This window comes from Monodelphis domestica, chromosome 4 (assembly GCF_027887165.1).
Source record: "Monodelphis domestica isolate mMonDom1 chromosome 4, mMonDom1.pri, whole genome shotgun sequence".
In the NCBI taxonomy this organism is placed as follows: domain Eukaryota; kingdom Metazoa; phylum Chordata; class Mammalia; order Didelphimorphia; family Didelphidae; genus Monodelphis; species Monodelphis domestica.
This window is the reverse complement of record NC_077230.1, coordinates 156,951,900-156,971,491: the sequence shown is the minus strand read 5'-3', so window position 1 is coordinate 156,971,491 and position 19,592 is coordinate 156,951,900.

Genomic DNA, 19,592 nt, shown 5'->3' with positions numbered 1-19,592 from the left:
AGATGACTTCCAGCAGTCCCAGAGGTAACTTCCATTTGTGTTATGTAGCTGATCAGTCTTATCATTTCTGGCCAGAAGATTAATTGTATAATTGTCAACTGATCACTGTGACAGATCATATGCCACTAAGCCTCCTACTGTCAATCAAGACACTCAGGTTCCATGCTACCCTCTCCAATTTCCTAAAATCATTTCTCACATATAGAGATAATATCACTATTTGACTTTTGCAGTATCTTCTATTTTTTCTCTGGTTTTCTGTCAGGGTTGTACTCATCTAAAGCTATTGAGTTTTGTACTTCCCAAATGTTAAGGTTTTTATACCCCAACTCCAACCTCATAAGACTTTAGACAAGGACATTGTCAATCATTTTTATTTATATACCTCATTTTTCTCTTTATATATTTCCACCAGGAAAGACTGACATTGAATGATGCAACAACTTTCCTTCTTGATATTTCAGCTTCCATCACTTGTCTTTTGGTACCAACAGTATTAAAGTGCAAGGATTAGTATTCATTCAATTGGTTCTATGTTCAATGTGTCTGCTGTCTGATGTGCTGATAGTGCAGTTCATGAATTTCATTGTAAGCTAAGTTGGAAATTTAGACTGTCTTCATTTAAATAGTTGGAATATATTTAGGGTATTCCTTTTCTGAAAACTAAATGGAAGTATACCAATTTCCAACACAATTCCTCAGGTTGTTCACTGCACCACTTTCCTTGACACAGAAACCCTAGCTCCAAGATTTTCATTATGAAAAATATTTTAGGAGCTTTACCAATATCTAAATGGACAAAAAGTTAGTGTCCCTTCCATTTAAATAGTTTATAGTCTAAATCAGAATGATGACCATTTAAATTTACTTACTAATTCTAAAATGGAATTTTATAAAATTTCAGTTCATATTACATTGTGCTCATAAATACACAAATCAGAGATTTAAGTCAGTATTTTCTTGAGAGCAAGGATCATATAAAGTTTAAGATACATTCTAATATATATATATACACATATAACTAAATTATATGTAAATATACATGTATATATATGTTATATGCATATGTATATAGAGAGAAGAATATATATATGGATATAGATATAGTTTGAATATTGAATACTAGGACATTATTTCTTTCCTTCTTTCCAAATTGAGTAACTCAGAAAAACGAAATGAATCTTATGACATTCATAAAGTGGGGATAGGTCTTATATGTGTAGGTCACAGAAGAAAAGACACTGGGGAGAGAATGGGAACAGAAAAAAGAAAAGGCCACTGGAGGAGTATAGAATTATTTTTCATAGAGAGAATACACAATAAGAAGAGGTTGGTAGATCAACTGTCAGGTCTATAGAATGATTAATGCTGTCAGTGTATCCTACTCTCTCTGTGTCTCTCTGTATCTGTGTCTGTTTGTCTGTCTGTCTCCATGTCTATCTGTCTGTATGTCTCTCAATAACATCATAGGACTTAGAGTAAAAAAGAATGTTTACCATAGGTATTCAAAGCTGTGAGTAGGAACTCTGTGAAGGAATTTACATATATCTTTAAAATTATTTACTTGTTCAAAGATAGCTATTTTGTTTTTTCTTTGAATAAAGCTCCTTGGGTGATATAGTCAATCTCAGTATACTGAAGGGCTCTTTCTTTTGTGGGATTGGGCCTGGATATTGTTCTGAGCCAAAAGATTGAAAAAAATTGTTGAGAAATTTCCCCAGGACCTTCATGCCATAAGGCATCTTTTGATCCAAGGATTATATGTATATATGAGCATTCACAATTTGATGCACATTATACAGTGGGATATCATCCATAAATATATGTTGAAGATGATTAGGTAGAAATTCTATGTCAATTCAATTGTTTTTCCTATGTTTTGCTCAAAATATTCTGGGAACAATCCCTCATGAAAATAGCTTCATAAAGTAACATGAGACTAGATTTTGAACTCTTACCTTCTCTTTTAGAATCAATACTAAGTATCAGTTCTAAGGCAGAAGATTGTTTAGGACTAAGCAATGAGAGTTAAGAGACTTTCCTAGGATCACCCATCTAAGAAGTGTCTGAGGCTAAACATGAGGACCTCCTGTCTCTTGGCTTGGATCTGTATTCACCGAGTCACCCAGTGTCCCCAATCTGAGGCTGTTTGTAATACAAAACATTTCTATTTATAGTATGTTGGTAAATAAAGATGAAAAGTTATACCTAAGTAGTAGGTCTACGAGGTCTAGTAGGTCTGTAGAAACTGATTTTAGAGCATTATCTAGGGTTTTGGAGCAAGGTGTAACTACTTATAAGAAATCAATAGGATAATTATATTGTTCTTTTCTTTTTAAAAACAATTATTCATTTATTTATGATATTTTAATGAGTTTCCTCTTCAGCTAAGTAACACCATTACTGTAGAACTGTAGTCCTGAATACTTTTTGTGTGAAGATTTTTTTTTATGATTTTACATTTTCCAAAAGCTCTGAGATCACTTTAGGAAGATTAGGGTATAGGTGCTAACAATGAAGTCTCTGAGGCAGTGGTAGAAACAACACCAATGAACTATAATATGGTGGAAAGAGAGAAAAGAAGCAAAGCAAACAAATCCACAGTGTCATCTTCAACTTATAGGTCAATCAGATGACTACAAGTTAGTGTTGCAACATGATAAGATAGGAGAGAGACAGGGTACAGTAGAGAGATTAAAAAAACCCAAAACACTGGAGTCGGGAAATTTATGTTCCATTCATGGCTTTTCTATGAACTAGTTCTTTAAATCCAGACAAACTAGTTAAATGCTTTAATTCTAGTTCCTCATTTGTATGAAGAATTGGCCAACTTTGACCTCAATCATATTTTATATCTATGCTATATCGACATGAGTTCCATGATCCCTTTAAGATGTTTCTTCAATGTAATCAACAAATAAATTTATTAATTTAAAAATTAGATGAAAAAGAATTATAATCAATATAAATATATAAAACAATCTAGAGAATCAATATAATTCATCACTTTTCATCCAGATGTTTGGCATTTTATGATACCAGGGTCTAAATGGTGTTCTAAGCTATCATTCATATAGTTTAGATGCTATTAATTTAAAAAAAGCTCCATACTCTTTTTAAATCACTTAGATACTTAGTTGAACCAATCTATAAACTTTCTTTAGAACCATAATTCTAATCTCTAGTATATTGGAGGCCAAGGTATGTATCTATTTTAAAAATACTATTCTCAAGAGGCATCTACAGAATAGAGCAAGGTTAGCAAAGTATTGGTAGGCATGCCCAGCTGGTGTGTGTGTGTGTGTGTGTGTGTGTGTGTGTAGCTGCTCTATTCCCCCTGTTACCAGCAGCAGAGTATATTATTTGCATTCCCTGTCCCTCTGTCCAGCTGCCCAAAGCATACACTTCCTCCCTCCACTCCTCTGGTAATGGGAAGGAGGGGCTCAGAGGCAGCTTGAAGTTGCATTTTGGGCATATGAACTTGAAAACCTTCATCAATGCTGGAAAAGAGGCTCAATAAGAGAAGCCTACTTGATTGCTATTCAATCTTTTATGCCTTAAATAGAAGAATCTATAATGTTTCACCACAAAGACGATACCAAATTCCTACAGGATCCAACCTAGATATGAAGAGTGGTTGTTTAAGCCAGGGGAAGCTGGGTGGTTAAGTGGATTGATAGCCAGACCCAGAGATAGTAGATTATAGGTTCAAATTTAGGCTCAGACACTTCCCAGCTGTATGACCCTGAGCAAGTCACTTGACTCCCATTGCCTAGCCCTTACCACTCTTCTGCCTTGGAGCCAATACACAGTATTTTTTCTAAGACAAAAAGTAAAAGTCTGAGAAAAAAATTAAAGCCACATCCTCATAAGCACTCAGATTACTTTTTTTTATTGTTTCTGCTGCTGCTCGTGGGTACATTCTCCCATATTTATCTAATGACAATCTGAAAATAAAATATATATCTTAGTATCACCCATCATCACCATCAACAACATTTTTGACTACCTATTGTTAGTAGATTATGTAAGAACAGACAAAATACTCATCATATGCTATACATGATTAGTTTTAATTAGTTTGGCATCATTCCTTATATTTAACTCCTATAGGAATCCAAATGTGATCATAAAATATGTGTGTATGTATATATACACATATATATGTACATATTAACTATCTCCCATTAGGTCAGAGAAGAAACTGGAAGGTCCCTTCTATTGGTACTGAAGCTCTTTTCGAGGTAAGAGTAAGCTTGGATTCTCAAATAGTTCTGAGAGGGGCTGTGTAGTTTTATCATATTGGGAAAGCCAAATCTGACAGAAGTCATTGGAGTTGCTGCAGTGCAGGGCTCTGTCTACTTAACTTGGCGTTTTTCTGAGGCAGTCCTCAGATGAATATGCCAGCTAAAATAAAATTAACCTAAAGTTCAAGTCAGATCCCTATATCATGAGTAAGGCACTAGATGGTGAAACAGATATCATTCAACCAATTCTTGACAAAGGAAAAAGCTTTTACAAATATCATAAAACTGTGAATGCTATAGTAGCAGGAGATATTTTGCCACTTTTGAAAATCACCTTACCTAGCATTTAATGGGTTTCTTCAGAGATTCAAGGTGATATAGTATGACATATTTTTTTTTTACTTATCTTAAGCTCCAGGCATATTCTGAAATCAGCGAGGAGTCACATTACATTAATGTGAAAGTGAAACTTGCATTTTAAGATAAATGCTCTTAAGAACACACTGATATTTCTTCACAGGCATTGCTTCACAATTACAGCACAAATATACATATATATACACACACACATATATATATATATATATACTTGTATATATATATATATATATATAAACATATATATATATACTATAAAGATAATTTTAGGGTTCTGACTTAAATCTAAATTAATTGGTTGCCAGGGAAGTAATCCCAAATTAAATACCCAAGTCAGTCTGGAAATTTATGGTAATTTTAATTAATATAGAGGGAAGATTTAAGGAGAAAGAGGGAAGAAGGTATAGGATTTCTCCCACCTGGCCTGTGCCAGGGGGATTTCAAGATTTCTGATGGTAGGTCTCTGAAGGAGATTAGAGGCTTCTAAATGGATAAGTTTGGATATAAAGGAGAAAAAACTCAGTCAGAAACTCACCACCAAACTGGACAATAGCTTGTAGCCACATTAAGATGCCAAAAGTCCCAACACACTACCACCAGACAATTCTCCATCTCCAAAAGGTCCCAGAGAGAGGAAGTGAGCCAGATATATAGATATTTTACCCTTGTGTCCTCCTCTAAATGCCCATTCTTTAGTTTTCATCTTCTTTGATTAGATTATATCTTTAGAGTTACTTAACACTTTTTTGTTAAGTTCACCTTTTGTTAGTTATTTGACCTTTTGTGATTAATTTACCCTTTACAGTTATTTAACACCTTTCTGTATTAAGATCTAAAAATAGACAACTTAAAGTTCTAGCTTCACTATGAAGTAAGAACGAGGTACCTTCATTATTCAATCAGGAGATTACTTTATCTTCACCATAAAGTAAGATCTAATGTAGGGTGCAGTAATTTAAAGTTCACAGAATCAAGTGTTAATAAGGTTAGTATTAACCCAAACCTAAAATTTAAAAATGAAAATCTGGAAGGAAATTCAAAATAGGAGCTTAAAAGAATATTATTTTTAGCTAAATCACTATATCAGAGGTTTAGAACTCAAAGAGACTTTAAAGGACAGCTAGATCAACATACCCCTTTATTCTACCCATGAGAAAACTGAGGCACAGAACATTTAAAGTAAGAGAGACATAATTTGATCTCAGGTCCTCAGAATCCTGATCAAGAATTCTTTTGGGGGGCAGCTGGGTAGCTCAGTGGATTGAGAGCCAAGCCTAGACAGAGGATGTCCTAGGTTCAAATCTGGCCTCAGGCACTTCTCAGCTATGTGACCCTGGGCAAGTCATTTAACCCTCAATGCCTATCCCTTACCACTTGGAACCAATACACATTATTGATTCCAATATGGAAGGTAAGGGTTTAAAAAAGAACCCTTTTCACTGTCTTGGGGGAGCCAAAAATATTCAGCAAAAAAAAAAAAAGTATTCTTCTACTAATAACTTGAGAATTTTTTAAAAATCCAAGGCCAAATTCTCATGTGCAACAAATAGACATGTGACACTGATATTTAAATATCTGAGCTGTAAACCTCAAAATTCCTTAGACTTATAAATGTTGGAGAAGCCATCATGAAAAAGCCTCCAGACCATGAACTGCACAAAATGAACTTTGGGTGTGGTTAATGAACATTTATTTGCATGCATACTTTCATGCCAAAGGGGACTGCCCCCTAACTGGCTTTCTGTCAATACGCCTAGCAAACATTGGTTTTGCTTTCTTTTCTTTTCTATTTCCTCTCTCACTATTCTAATTTCTCTTAGAAAATTGAATATTGTGTATATCTTTAGTTAGAAGTGAATTTAGAACTACAAAATGATTATGTTAAATGATCAATGGGGAGACTAGTCTCCCAATGATCATCAGGGGGGATTGTAAACCTCAAAATTCCTTAGACTTATAAATGTTGGAGAAGCCATCATGAAGAAGCCTCCAGACCACGAACTGCACAAAATGAACTTTGGGTGTGGTTAATGAACATTTATTTGCATGCATACTTTCATGCCAAAGGGGACTGCCCCCTAACTGGCTTTCTGTCAATGCGTCCAGTAATTATTGGTTTTATTCTTTTCTTTCTCTTATCCTCAATTATTGTAATCTTTAAATTGATTATGTTTTCATGAAAAAAAAAGGTACAACACTCCTTCCTTTTGATGCCTGACTCCCCTTTAAATTTGCTGGGGAGGGACCTTCTATGCAAACTCAGAGCCACAATAACCTGCTCCCCAGATGGCTCATTATCATTAGAAGTACCAGAGGAATCTTTAAATTTACTCCCTGTACTTCTCTCGGAAAACCAGGAGGCAAAAGAACCTTCCATTTTTGAAATACCTAAAGATATACCGGAGTCTCTTTGGGCCACATCTTCTTCTGATGTAGGCTTACTTAAATCTGCTGTTCCTGTGCAGATAAAAACTAAATCTAGCCCACCTCCTTCTATCCCTCAGTATCCCCTCTCAAAGGAGGCAATTGAGGGTATTACACCAGTTATTAACTCATTAATAGAACAGGGAATAATAATCCCTTGCAAATCTGAATACAACACGCCCATCCTGCCAATTAAAAAACCAAAAAAAGGGCCCAATAGCAAACACATCTATAGATTCGTACAGGATCTAAGGGCAGTGAATAATCATGTTATAAAGAGACACTCCGTAGTTTCTAACATACATACTATTATTTCATCTATTCCTAGCACAGCTACATACTTTACAGTAGTAGACTTGTGTTTAGCTTTCTTTTCCATACCAATACATGAAAACTCCAGGCATATTTTTGCTTTCACCTGGAAGGGCTCACAATATACCTGGTGTCGGCTGCCACAGGGTTATGTCGAAAGTCCGAGCTTATTTGAGCAAATTTTGAGCCAAGACACAGACAATATAACATTTAAAAATAGCAAATTAATCAAATATGTAGATGATCTACTCTTGGCTTCAACAGATGCAAAAACATGTCAAGAAGATAGCAAACACCTTCTTTTGGAATTGCACAAAAGAGGACATAAAATCTCTAAGGATAAAGTTCAATGGTGTCTCCAAAAAGTAGAATATTTGGGATTCATCTTGACTGCGGGTGCTCGATTCAAAAATTGAGTGCTCCTACCACTAAGAAACAGCTGAGAGCAATTTTAGGAGCAACAGGGTTTTGTAGACAATGGATTCCTTGCTATAGGGAAATCACTAAACCCCTTATAGCATTAACAAAGGATTCGGTTCCTGAACCCCTCAAATTAGAGCCTGAACACTTGTCAGCTCTATCAGATTTGAAAAAGGCTATCATGTCTGCCCCTGCTCTAGGCATCCCAGATTACAACAAGCCATTTACTTTATATGTGCATGAGCGAAGAGGAGTAGCCTCTGGTGTGTTAACTCAGACTTTGGGACCTTCTCAGCGCCCAATTGCTTATTATTCTGCCCAACTAGACCCAGTAGCAGCAGGAGCACCACCATGCCTTAGAGGAGGGGGGTTGAGTTTTTGAGCGGTGTGGTTCCTGGACTCTGAGGAAGCTTGCTCTGAAGGAAGCTGAAGGTGGGGGCCTCTGAGACTGTTTCTCCATTTTGGACACGTGAGTAATAGGGACTGATCTCTTTTCTTTGCCCCAGCTATCTAAGGGCTTGGGCCTTTTGGCCCAGCCTAAACAGAAGGGGTATTTAAGCCCTATTTCCTTCTCTCCCCTTTCTCTCTCTATATATATCTCTAATTCCTTTCTTGCTCCTATTGTAATTAAACTCCAAAAAAGGCTGACGGCTGACTTGAGTTTTTCATTTAGGAATTACATAGCTGATTCCTTGGCGACCTTAAATTAATATATATATATATCAGTCTTTTAAAGTGATTCCCTTGTAACAGAGCTCAACTTTACTAATGCACAGACAAAAATCCAGTTAAGAAGTTTTACTTAACAGTTTGTATTGGAGTTAGCTTCCAAGAATTCTAGTAGCACTGTTTGCCACTGTCTACAACATGTGTTCAGGGCTAGCGTTTTTTTGAAGGAGGATGAAATATCTTATCAGGCCACTTAGGAACATTCAGATTTCATCTAATTTTACAGCCTTTGCTGGTCAGAATTGTTTCCATCCTATGGTGGTAAATTCATTTTTGCATTTGCAAAGTGAAGTATAACCCTTGCTTTCTGAGTACTAGTCTAGAAGATGAAATGAATCATAATACCGTAATAATATATTTATATTTTGGTTTTTCCTTATCTAGAATAGTTTATTCTTTCTCATTTCTCTTCTCTCTATACCTGCATTGATGATACATACATACAACATAGACATTTGCTATTGCTTTAATGACATCTAATTAAAGCAGAAAAGAAAATAGTCCCTTTCACCTGCATGGATATAGTTGCCATTAGATATATCCTCTTTCATATTTCCCAGATCTTTCCTGAAGGCTAGATGTTTTCCTAAACATATAATACCAAGATTCTTAAGAAAATATGGAGATGGAAGGGTCTTTTGATCCCATCTCAGGGATAAAGAAATGTTGAGAGAGCTCACTCATCCTACTACTCTGATAGAGAACAAGATTTCAAAGTAGTTCAAAGCTCACAATGGACTCTCTATGGTGGTAACCTTTCAAAGAAGGCTGAATCATTCCCATTTGCCACAGAATTTCTGTACCTGTCACAGTCACCAGTTAGGACCTGCTACTAAGGCTGCTGATCTATATGCCTTTCAACTTCTAGTTACTGCTCTTTTTTAGCCTCAGAAAATCAAATAAGAAAGTGAGGCCCAAAAGCCCAGATGGTGTTCTTTGTATGCTATCCTTTGTGTTGTAGAAATGTTAGTGTGACTATTTGGGCAATTTCTTTGCCAGTGGAAGATATCAGAATATGGTTTTTCTAGACCCTCTATGAATCATTTCCCAGTCCCATAAATCCCATGTGATATTCAACAGATTAAAAAGTAAGGCAGAGTTCTTCCTGCTGTAACAGTTTCTTACTTTAGACAAAATGATTATTTTGAAGTTTAAAAAGAAAATACAAGAATTGTTTTTATCTGTTTTGAAACTAAGTTAAAAAAAAAAAACCTGTACAAAGAAGACTTCATCATTCTGTTATTCCTCTCTACTTAACACTGGAAAGGAAGAAGAGTTGTACATAATGGTTTCTACTTCCTATTATCTTTCATTCCTTATTCACTTTTTTTCACATGATGATGATGATGATGATGCTTGAAATTGCATAATTATTTTCCAATTTTTTCCAAATTAGATCCTCTGTGAATTAGACTTTACAAATGACTGCTTAATGAAATAATTTCTGACATATTGAAACAAAACAGCCTGAAAATTGACAATGACAATGAGAGTCAAATTAAAACAACATTATTTTTTCATCTTTTTTCTACTGCCTGAACTAATAAAAGATATGTTTATTTATCAAGTTAATAATCTGTGGTACATTATTGGTAATCACTATAGCTTAAGTTTAGTGAATTATATCTTTTAGCAAATTAACAGTGAGGTTTGGAGACTGATAGGATATGTAAGGGAGAATAAGTAGTCACAAATAATTTCAAGGTTTAAAGCCAGGGAGACCAGAAAGATGATTTTCACCCTGGCAGAAATAGGAAGTTTAGAAGGGAGGTGTATTTGGGGAGGAAAATGCATTCAGTTTGGGGTATGAAATGTTTGAGATGTCTACAAGACATTTAAACTGAAAAAGAAAATGAATGAATTAAATGTGTAACTTGAGCTCAGAAGGGAAATTAAAGCTGGATAGATAGATTTGGAAATTATCTATATAGAGAGTATAAATCTATGAGAGAAGAATAAGTTATAAGGTGAAAGATTATAGAAAGAAAATAGAATAGATGAAAGGACAGATAGGGTAAACTTTGAGTAAGGGGGACATAGTATAGGAAATAAACCAGTAATGGAGACAGAAAAGTAATCATTCAAGTTGAAGGAAAATGAAGAGTACAGTGCCATGAAAACTCAAATAGAAAAGAAAATGCAATAAGAGAAGGTAGACAATAATGTCAACTGATAAAGAGCTTGAGAAGTATTATGATTGAGAAAAGGCTATAACAACAACAACAAAAAAGGCCATGGAGCCTAGGTCAAGATGACTGTGTAGAACAAATAAAGTTCAGACCTCCGCAAAACCTTCCTCACCAAATCAAAAGCATGATGCTTCAAGGAGACTGAAAACCAAATCTAACAAAAGGACAGAGATAAGGAACCCTCCTGCTGAACTCAACTTAAAAGGTATACCCCCAGAAAGCCTGAGTTCTAGAACACTCAGGTTTAAAGGGAAGGAAGAAGGAAGATCCCAGGACCTCTCCCCCACCTACAGTACTGAACCTCCAGCAGTGGCTGGAATCTCTAAGTGGGCAAGGGCACTAGTCTGGAGGGAGTACCTTGCTGACACAGCCATGCCAAGCTCAGGGCATTAAACACAGGTGGCCAGGAGGCAGCTGGAGGAGAAACTCAGAGAAAGCAGCCCAATCATAGCCAAGACACTCCATCTTGCCCCCCCCCCTTTTTTTCTGGAGGTTTTGGCCTCAGGGCACATCCAGCTCTGCAGATCAATTCCACCCTGGCTTAATCTTATCAATAGGATAGATAAGAAGCCTTCAGAGGGCAGGGAAGATCAAGCTCCAATACCCTCCCCCACTGACTCCACTGAGAGCCTGCAGACTAAACCCCAAGGGTAAAGGCTGCAATTACTACAGAATACCTTAATAACAAGGTAGGAAGCTCAGCTCCTTTTCAGTGTTTCCTGCCTGTTGGGGAAGATAGGACATCAGATTTTAACCTGGACAATCAGCAAAGCAGAGAAGAAGCCCCTTCAAGACAGAATAGACCAAACCCACAGATCCAGCACAAAAACAAAGGAACAAGATTACAGGCAGTAACAGGGGGAAAAGAAGAGAAAAATATGAGTAAACAACAGAAATAGAAAAAAGAAATAACAATCAACAGCTTCTATCCAGGCAATGAACAAAGAGAAAATAGAACAGAGGAAGACCAAGGAAAACCAAGCTAAAACACAGAAACTCCAGCGAATTGGACACAGACTTTGGAATAACACAAAATACAATTCAAAAACCAATTAAGAGAGGCTAAAGACATCTGGGAAAAGAACTTAAAATAAATTAATTAAAAAATAAATTAAAAAAAATAAGTCATCTGAAAACAGAGGCACTTGAACTAAAATGAGAAAATCATGTCTTGAAAGCTAAAATTAACCAGCTTAAAAATGAGACAAAGAACATAAAAGATTAGAAGGAGGAGGATGACCAAAAAGCCAAGGAAGAAATTTGGTCTTTAAAAACTAGAATCTAACAACTAAAAGCAAATGAATTCATAAGGCAGCAAGAATCTATAAAATAAAATAAAAAAGATGAGAAGATTGAGGAAAATATTAAACACCTCATTCACAAAATCACAAACCTAGAATACAGAAGCAGGAGAGAAAATTTAAGAATTATTGGACTACCAGAAGAGTATAACAAAAGAAAAAGGATGGATATCATTCTACAGGAAATTATCCAAGTAAACCACCCCTACATTCTAGAGCAAGAAGGAAAAGTTGAGATTGAAAGAATCCACAGATCACATCCTGTGTTTAATTCTGAGTTGACAATGCCTAGGAATGTTATAGCCAAATTAAAGAACTACCAGACCAAGGAAAAAATATTACAAGCTGCTAAGAAGAAGTCATTCAGATACCCTGGAACTGTTAGGATAACACAAGATCTGGCTGCATCTACACTGAAGGACTGGAAGGCATAAAATATGATATTCCAGAAAGCAAGAGAACTAGGTCTATAACCAAGTATCAACCACCCAGCAAAACTGACTATATTCATACAGGGCAAAGTATGGCCATTTAATAAAATAGAAGACTTCCAAGCATTCATAAAGAAAAGACCAGAGTTATGCAGAAAATTTGATGCCCAAACAGAGAACTCAAGAGAATCAGAAAAAGTCATTAATAAGGGGGGCAAAAACCTTTTTGGGACCCAATAAGTTCAAATGATTTTACTACTATAAGAAAAGAGGATATTGGTAACTCTTAACATTATTGTCAACCTGGGTAGCTAGAATAATTATATTTAAAGGGAACAATGACAAATAAACAAAAAGGAATAGACCTTTTCAACAACACATGGTGCAATCACAAAGATTGATCATGTACTAGGGCATAAAAACATTGCAAATAAATGCAAAAGAGCAGAAATAATGAATGCAAACTTCTCACTCTTCTCAGAGTCAAATAAAAAATTAATTGGAAATTAAACAATGCAATTATCCAACATAGGTTAAAGAACAAACCATAGAAACAATTAATAATTTCATTGAAGAAAATGAAAATGATGAGCCATCCTTTCAAAATCTATTGGATGCAGCCAAAGCAGTACCCAGGGGAAAATTTATATCCTTGAGTTCATATATTAACAAATTTAGGAGTGCAGAGGTCAAATAATAGGGCATGCAAAACATAAAATTTGAAAGTCTACAAATTAAAAATCCCCAAATGAAAACTAAATTAGAGATTCTAAAAATTAAAGAAGAAATTAATAAAATTGAAAATGAAAGAACTATTGAATTTATAAATCAGACTAGAATTTGGTACTTAAAAAAATCAAAACAAATAACAAATAACAAAAAACAAATAAAATACATAAAATATTGGTCAAACTAATAAAAAGGGGAAAAAAACAAATTAACAGTATCCAAAATGAAAAGGGAGACTTCACCTCTGATGAAGAGAAAATTAAGACATCATTAAAAACTATTTTGCCCAATAATATGGCAATCTAGGTGATATGCATAAATATTTACAAAAATATAAATTATCTTGACTAACAGAAGAAGAAATAAAACAACTAAATAACCCCATTTCAGAAAAAGAAATTGAACAAGCCATCAAAGAAATCCCTAAGAAATAATCCCTGGGACCAGATGGATTCACAAATGAATTCTATTAAACTTTCAAAGAACAACTAATCCCAATACTATACAAACTATTTGACAGATTAAGTAAAGAAGGAGTTCTACCAAATTTCTTCTATGACACAAATATGGTACTGATTTCAAAGCCAGGCAGGTCAGAAACAGAGAAAGAAATCTATAGACTAATCTCCCTAATGAACATAGATGCAAAAATCTTAAATAGAATAATAGCAAAAGAGGTCTAGCAAGTGATCATTAGGGTTATTCATTATGATCAGGAGGGATTCATACCAGGAATGAAGGATGGTTCAATATTAGGAAACCATACATGCAGTTGACCACATTAACAAGCAAACCAACCAAAAACACATGATTATCTCAATAGATGCAGAAAAAGTCTTTGACAAAATACAACACTCATTCTTACTGAAAACACCAGAAAGTAAAAGAATAGAATGACCTTCCCTAAAAATAATAAACAGTATATATCTAAAACCATCAGCAAACATCATCTGCAATAGGGACAAACTAGAATACCTTCCAATTAGATCAGGAGTGAAACAAGGATGCCCATTATAACCTCTATTATTTAACATTGTATTAGAAACACTCGCAGTAGCAATTAGGGAAGAAAAAGAAATTGAATGTATTAAAATAGGCAATGAGGAGACCAAGTTATCACTCTTTGCAGATGATATAATGGTGTACTTAAAGAATCCTAGAGAATCAACTAAAAAGCTAGTTGAAATAATTAACAACTTTAGCAAAGTTGCAGGATAGAAAATAAACCACATAAGTTATCAGCATTTCTATATATTTCCAACACATCTCAACAGCAAGAATTAAAAAGAGAAATTCAATTTAAAATCACCCTAGACAATATGAACTATTTAGGAATCTATCTGCTGAGACAAGCACAAGAATTATATGAACACAACCAGAAAACACTTTCCACATACTTAAAACTAGATCTAAATAACTGGGGAAACATTAATTGCGCATGGGTAAGATGAGCTAACATAATAAAAATGACAAACCTACTGAAACTAATTTACTTATTTAGTGCCATACTCATCAAACTAAGAGGAAATGTTTTTACTGAATTAGAAATAAATATAACAAAATTCATTTGGAAGAACAAGAGATCAAGCATATCCAGGGAAATAATGAAAAAAAAAATGTGAAGGAAGGTAGCCTAGCAGTTCCAGATCCCAAACTATACTATAAATCATTGGTCATCAAAACAATACAGATACTTACTATGAGATAGAAAGGAGGATCAGTGGAATAGACTTGGGGTAAGTGACCTCAACAAGACAATCTATGATAAAGACAAAGATCCAAGCTTTTGGAACAAAAACCCACTATTTGACAAAAACTGCTGGGAAAATTGGAAGAGAGTATGAGAGATTGGGGTTGAATCAACACCTCACACCTTACACCAAGATAAACTCAGAATGGGTGAATGACTTGAATTTAAAGGAGTTAAACTATAAATAAATTAGATGAACACAGAATAGTATGCTTGTCAGATCTTTGGGAAAGAAAAGATTTTAAGATCAAGCAAGAGTTAGAAAACATTGCAAAATGTAAAATAAATAATTTTGATTACATTAAAAAGTTTTTATACAAACAGAACCTATGCAACCAAAATTAGATTAGAAGTAACAAATTGGGAAAGAATCTTCATAACAAAAACCTCTCATAAAATTCTAATTATTCAATTTTTTAAAGCTGTAAATCAATTGTACAAAAAAGTCAGGCTATTCCCCAATTGATAAATGGGCAATTGACATGAATAGGCAATTTTCAGATAAAGAAAATCAAAACCATTAATAACCACATGAAAAAGTGTTCTAAATCTCTTATAATCAGAGAAATACAAATCAAAACAACTCTGAGGTATCACCTCACACCTAGCAGATTGGCAAACATGATAGCTATGGAAAATAATGAATGCTGGAGGGGATGTGGCAAAGTAGGGACACTAATTCATTGCTGGTGGAGTTGTGAATTGATCTAACCATTCTGGAGGGCAATTTGGAACTATGCCCAAAGGGCAATAAAAGACTGTCTGCCCTTTGATCCAGCCATAGCACTGCTGGGTTTGTTCCCCAAAGAGATAATAAGGAAAAAAAAAAAAACTTGTACAACAATATTCATAGCTGAGCTCTTTGTTGTGGCAAAAAATTGAAAAATAAGGGAATTCCATCCAATTGGGGAATAGCTGTATAAATTGTGGTGTATGTTGTTGATGGAATACTATTGAGCTGAAAGGAATAATAAACTGGAGGAATTCCATGGGAACTGGAATGACCTCCAGGAATTGATGCAGAGTGAAAGCAGCAGAACCAGGAGAGCATTATAAACAGACACTGTGGAAAAATTGAATGTAATGGACTTTGCTATTAGTAGCAATGCAATGATTCATACCAATTTGGAGGGATTTATGAGAAAGAACACTATTTGCATTCAGAGGAAAAACTGTGGGGATAGAAAAACAGAAGAAAAAAAAACAATTGCTTGATCACATGGGTTGATGGGGATATGATTGAGGATGTAGACTATAACTGATCACTCTAATGCAAACATCAATAATATGGAAATAGATTTTGATCAAGGACACATGTAAAACCTAGTGAAATTGTGTGTCAGCTACGGTAAGGGTTGGGGGAGGATTAGGGAAAGAACATGATTATTATAACCATGGAAAAATATTCTAAATTGACTTATTAAATAAAATCTTAAAAAAAGAAAATGTCACTTTAAGGAAGGATCCTTTTGTCCAGTTGTGTCCAACTCTTCATGACCTCATGGGCCATTACTAACAATTGGTTTTCTTGGCAAAGATTCCAGAGTGGTTTGCCATTTCTTTCTCTAGTGGCTTAATACAAATAAGAAGTTAAATGATTTGCCTTAGATAACACAGCTAGTAAGGATCTGAGGAGCAGAATTTGAACTCAAATCTACCCGAGTCCAGATCAAGTGCTCTATCCTCTGAGTCATCCAGCTGTCCCAAAGAAGGGCCTTGGCAGTTCATATTCACTCCATTCATTCTTTGGCTTTGGATTCTCCTTCTGATTCTTCAGATTTCAGATTTTTTTTCTACCATGCTCCTTTGAGGGCACCCACACACACACACGCGTTTTTCATCTCTTTATACATTACTTTCTTCAAGTAGAATGTAAGTTCCTTTAGAGTAGAGGCTGTTTTATGTTTATTTTTATTTTTATTTTCAAGGTTTAGCATAGTGATTAGGCCATAGCAAGTACTTAATAAATGCTTGTGGACTTGATCAGATATGACAGGTGAGAAATCATTACAACTTTCAAAAGAACAATATTAGTTAAATGATGATTTAGGAAGACAACATACAATGAAATACCAAGAAAATGACTGGGGAATAAGGGGAAACATTGAATGTAGTCAGCTTTTTATTAGGCACGTTGGTATTAAAGAGAGAAGTTATATAAGAGGATATCTTGAGGGTATGTTGATGTACCATATGAGTTTTCTTTGGGGGGAAGAGGACATCTGTGCTGTATTTGTAGGCAATGGTAAAAGAATTCATATGTAGGAAAAGACTGAAGATTAGGAAAAGCAGAGGTGATTGAGGAGGCTCTCTGCTGGAGAACACAAAATTAAAGAGTAAAACAAAGAGAATGGCCTTGTATTCATCAGATCCTGAAGCAAAGGACAAAAACATGAGTTACAGAGTCAAGAGCTTCTGAAATATAGAAAATGGGGGAAAGATTGTCTAAGTACTATCCTAAATGGACTATTTTGGAGTCTTTACATAACATTTAGGCCATTAAGAATTGTTCTGTGTGGATTCTGTTGAAACTCTTTAGTTCAAGGCAGCACTTGAAAGAACAATGCTTCATTCTGAATGCTCCCTATTTCTCAGTGAAGTATGAGACAAGATACTTAACTAAGAAAAAGTTAGGTACAAATGGTTGGAAAATGGAGGAAAGAGGGGGGAATGTTTTATAATTGATTCACAGAAGAATGGTTGACAAAATAAGTTAATGGAAAGTAAAAGGAGGTTTTTACATAAATAAAGGAATCAGCTGATATTAAATAACAGATTTATAAAGCTTCCATTTGGTTATGTTGTGGGTACCCAGATGAGCAAGTTGTACATTTGACTTTTGTTCCTTTCTGCAGCAGATAAATACTGATAATTATTATTTCTACCTCCATGATAATTCTCATACTTACATTTTTGTCTCTAGTCATCATGCTCAATATTCTCATCATTTTCACCTAGAAAATAGAAAAAGAGATTTCCAAGCATTTGCTAAGAAAAGACCAGAACTTACTGGAAAATGTGATATCCAATCACAGAAAGCAAGAGAAACATGAAAAGGTAAATATGAAAGGGGAAAAGGAGATAAATCTTATCTTTTGCTTTAAGTCAAACTCTCTTCTATGAGGACTACATTTACATCAAATTATATGTATTAATATGTGGGGAAAATGTATTATGTAATTCTCAAAAATTGTATGCACCATAAGAGTAGTTAGAAGAATCATGCATAGGGAAAGATTGGGGCATCAAGAAGGTTTGGTGAAATGGGGGGCAAAGAAAGGAAAAGGGAGGGGGGAAGCATCGACAATACTAAGACTTACTTCAAGAAATGGGGGGGGGTTACTAAATAGAATAATCTTTCCCATACAAAGATACACATAGGAATGGGAAGGGAAGATCTCTCATATGAGAAGGAGAGGAAGAGAGCATGAAGTGGTATTACTTAAACCTTACTCTCAGTGAAATCAACTCTGAGAGGGAAGAACATCTAGATCCAGTGGGATCCTGAATTCTCTCTTATCCAACAGGGTAAGAAAGAAAGGAAAATTAAGGAGGGGGAAGGAGTATAAAAAGGGAGGGAAGGAGAGGGGGGAGGGGAAGGGAGCATTAAAAGGGAAGGGCTAGAAAGGGAAGCATACCAAGGGAGGGGATTAGGGGGACTGACCTAATGTAAATCACTGGTTCAAAAGGATATAGCTAGGGAAGAAAGGTCAGAACTAGGGGAAGATATCAAAATGTCAGGGAATCCACAAGTGACAATCATAATTTTGAACATGAATGGGACGAACTCACCCATAAAACGTAGACAAATAGCAGATTGGATTAGAACCCAAAACCCTACCATTTGTTGTTTTCAAGAAACACATATGAGGCGGGTTGATACTCACAAGGTTAGAATTAAAGGATGGAGTAAGACCTTTTGGGCCTCAATTGATAGAAAGAAGGCAGGAGTTGCAATCATGATATCTGACAAAGCCAAAACACAAATAGACCTGATCAAAAGGGATAGGGAAGATAAATATATTCTGTTAAAAGGGAATATAGACAATGAGGAAATATCACTAATCAACATGTATGCACCAAACAGAATAGCATCCAAATTTCTAATGGAGAAACTAGGAGAATTGAAGGAGGAAATAGACAGTAAAACCATATTAGTGGGAGATTTGAACCAACCACTAGCAAATGTAGATAAATCAAACCAAAAAATAAATAAGAAAGAGGTAAAAGAAGTGAATGAAATCTTCGAAAAATTAGAGTTAATAGACATATGGAGAAAAATAAATAGGGACAAAAAGGAATAAACCTTCTTCTCAGCACCACATGGCACATTCACAAAAATAGATCATACACTAGGTCACAGAAACATGGCATTCAAATGCAGAAAAGCAGAAATAATAAATGCAACCTTTTCATATCATAAAGCAATAAAAATATTGATCAGTACAGGTATATGGAGAGCCAAATCAAAAAATAATTAATTGGTTTGTTAGAGAAGAATTCATAGAAACAATTAATAATTTCAGTGAGGAAAATGACAATGGTAAGACATCCTTTCAAACCTCATGGGATGCAGCCAAGGCAGTACTTAGAGGAAAATTCATATCCCTGAGTGCATATATTAACAAATTAGGGAGGGCAGAGATCAATGAATTGGAAATGCAAATCAAAAAAATTGAAAA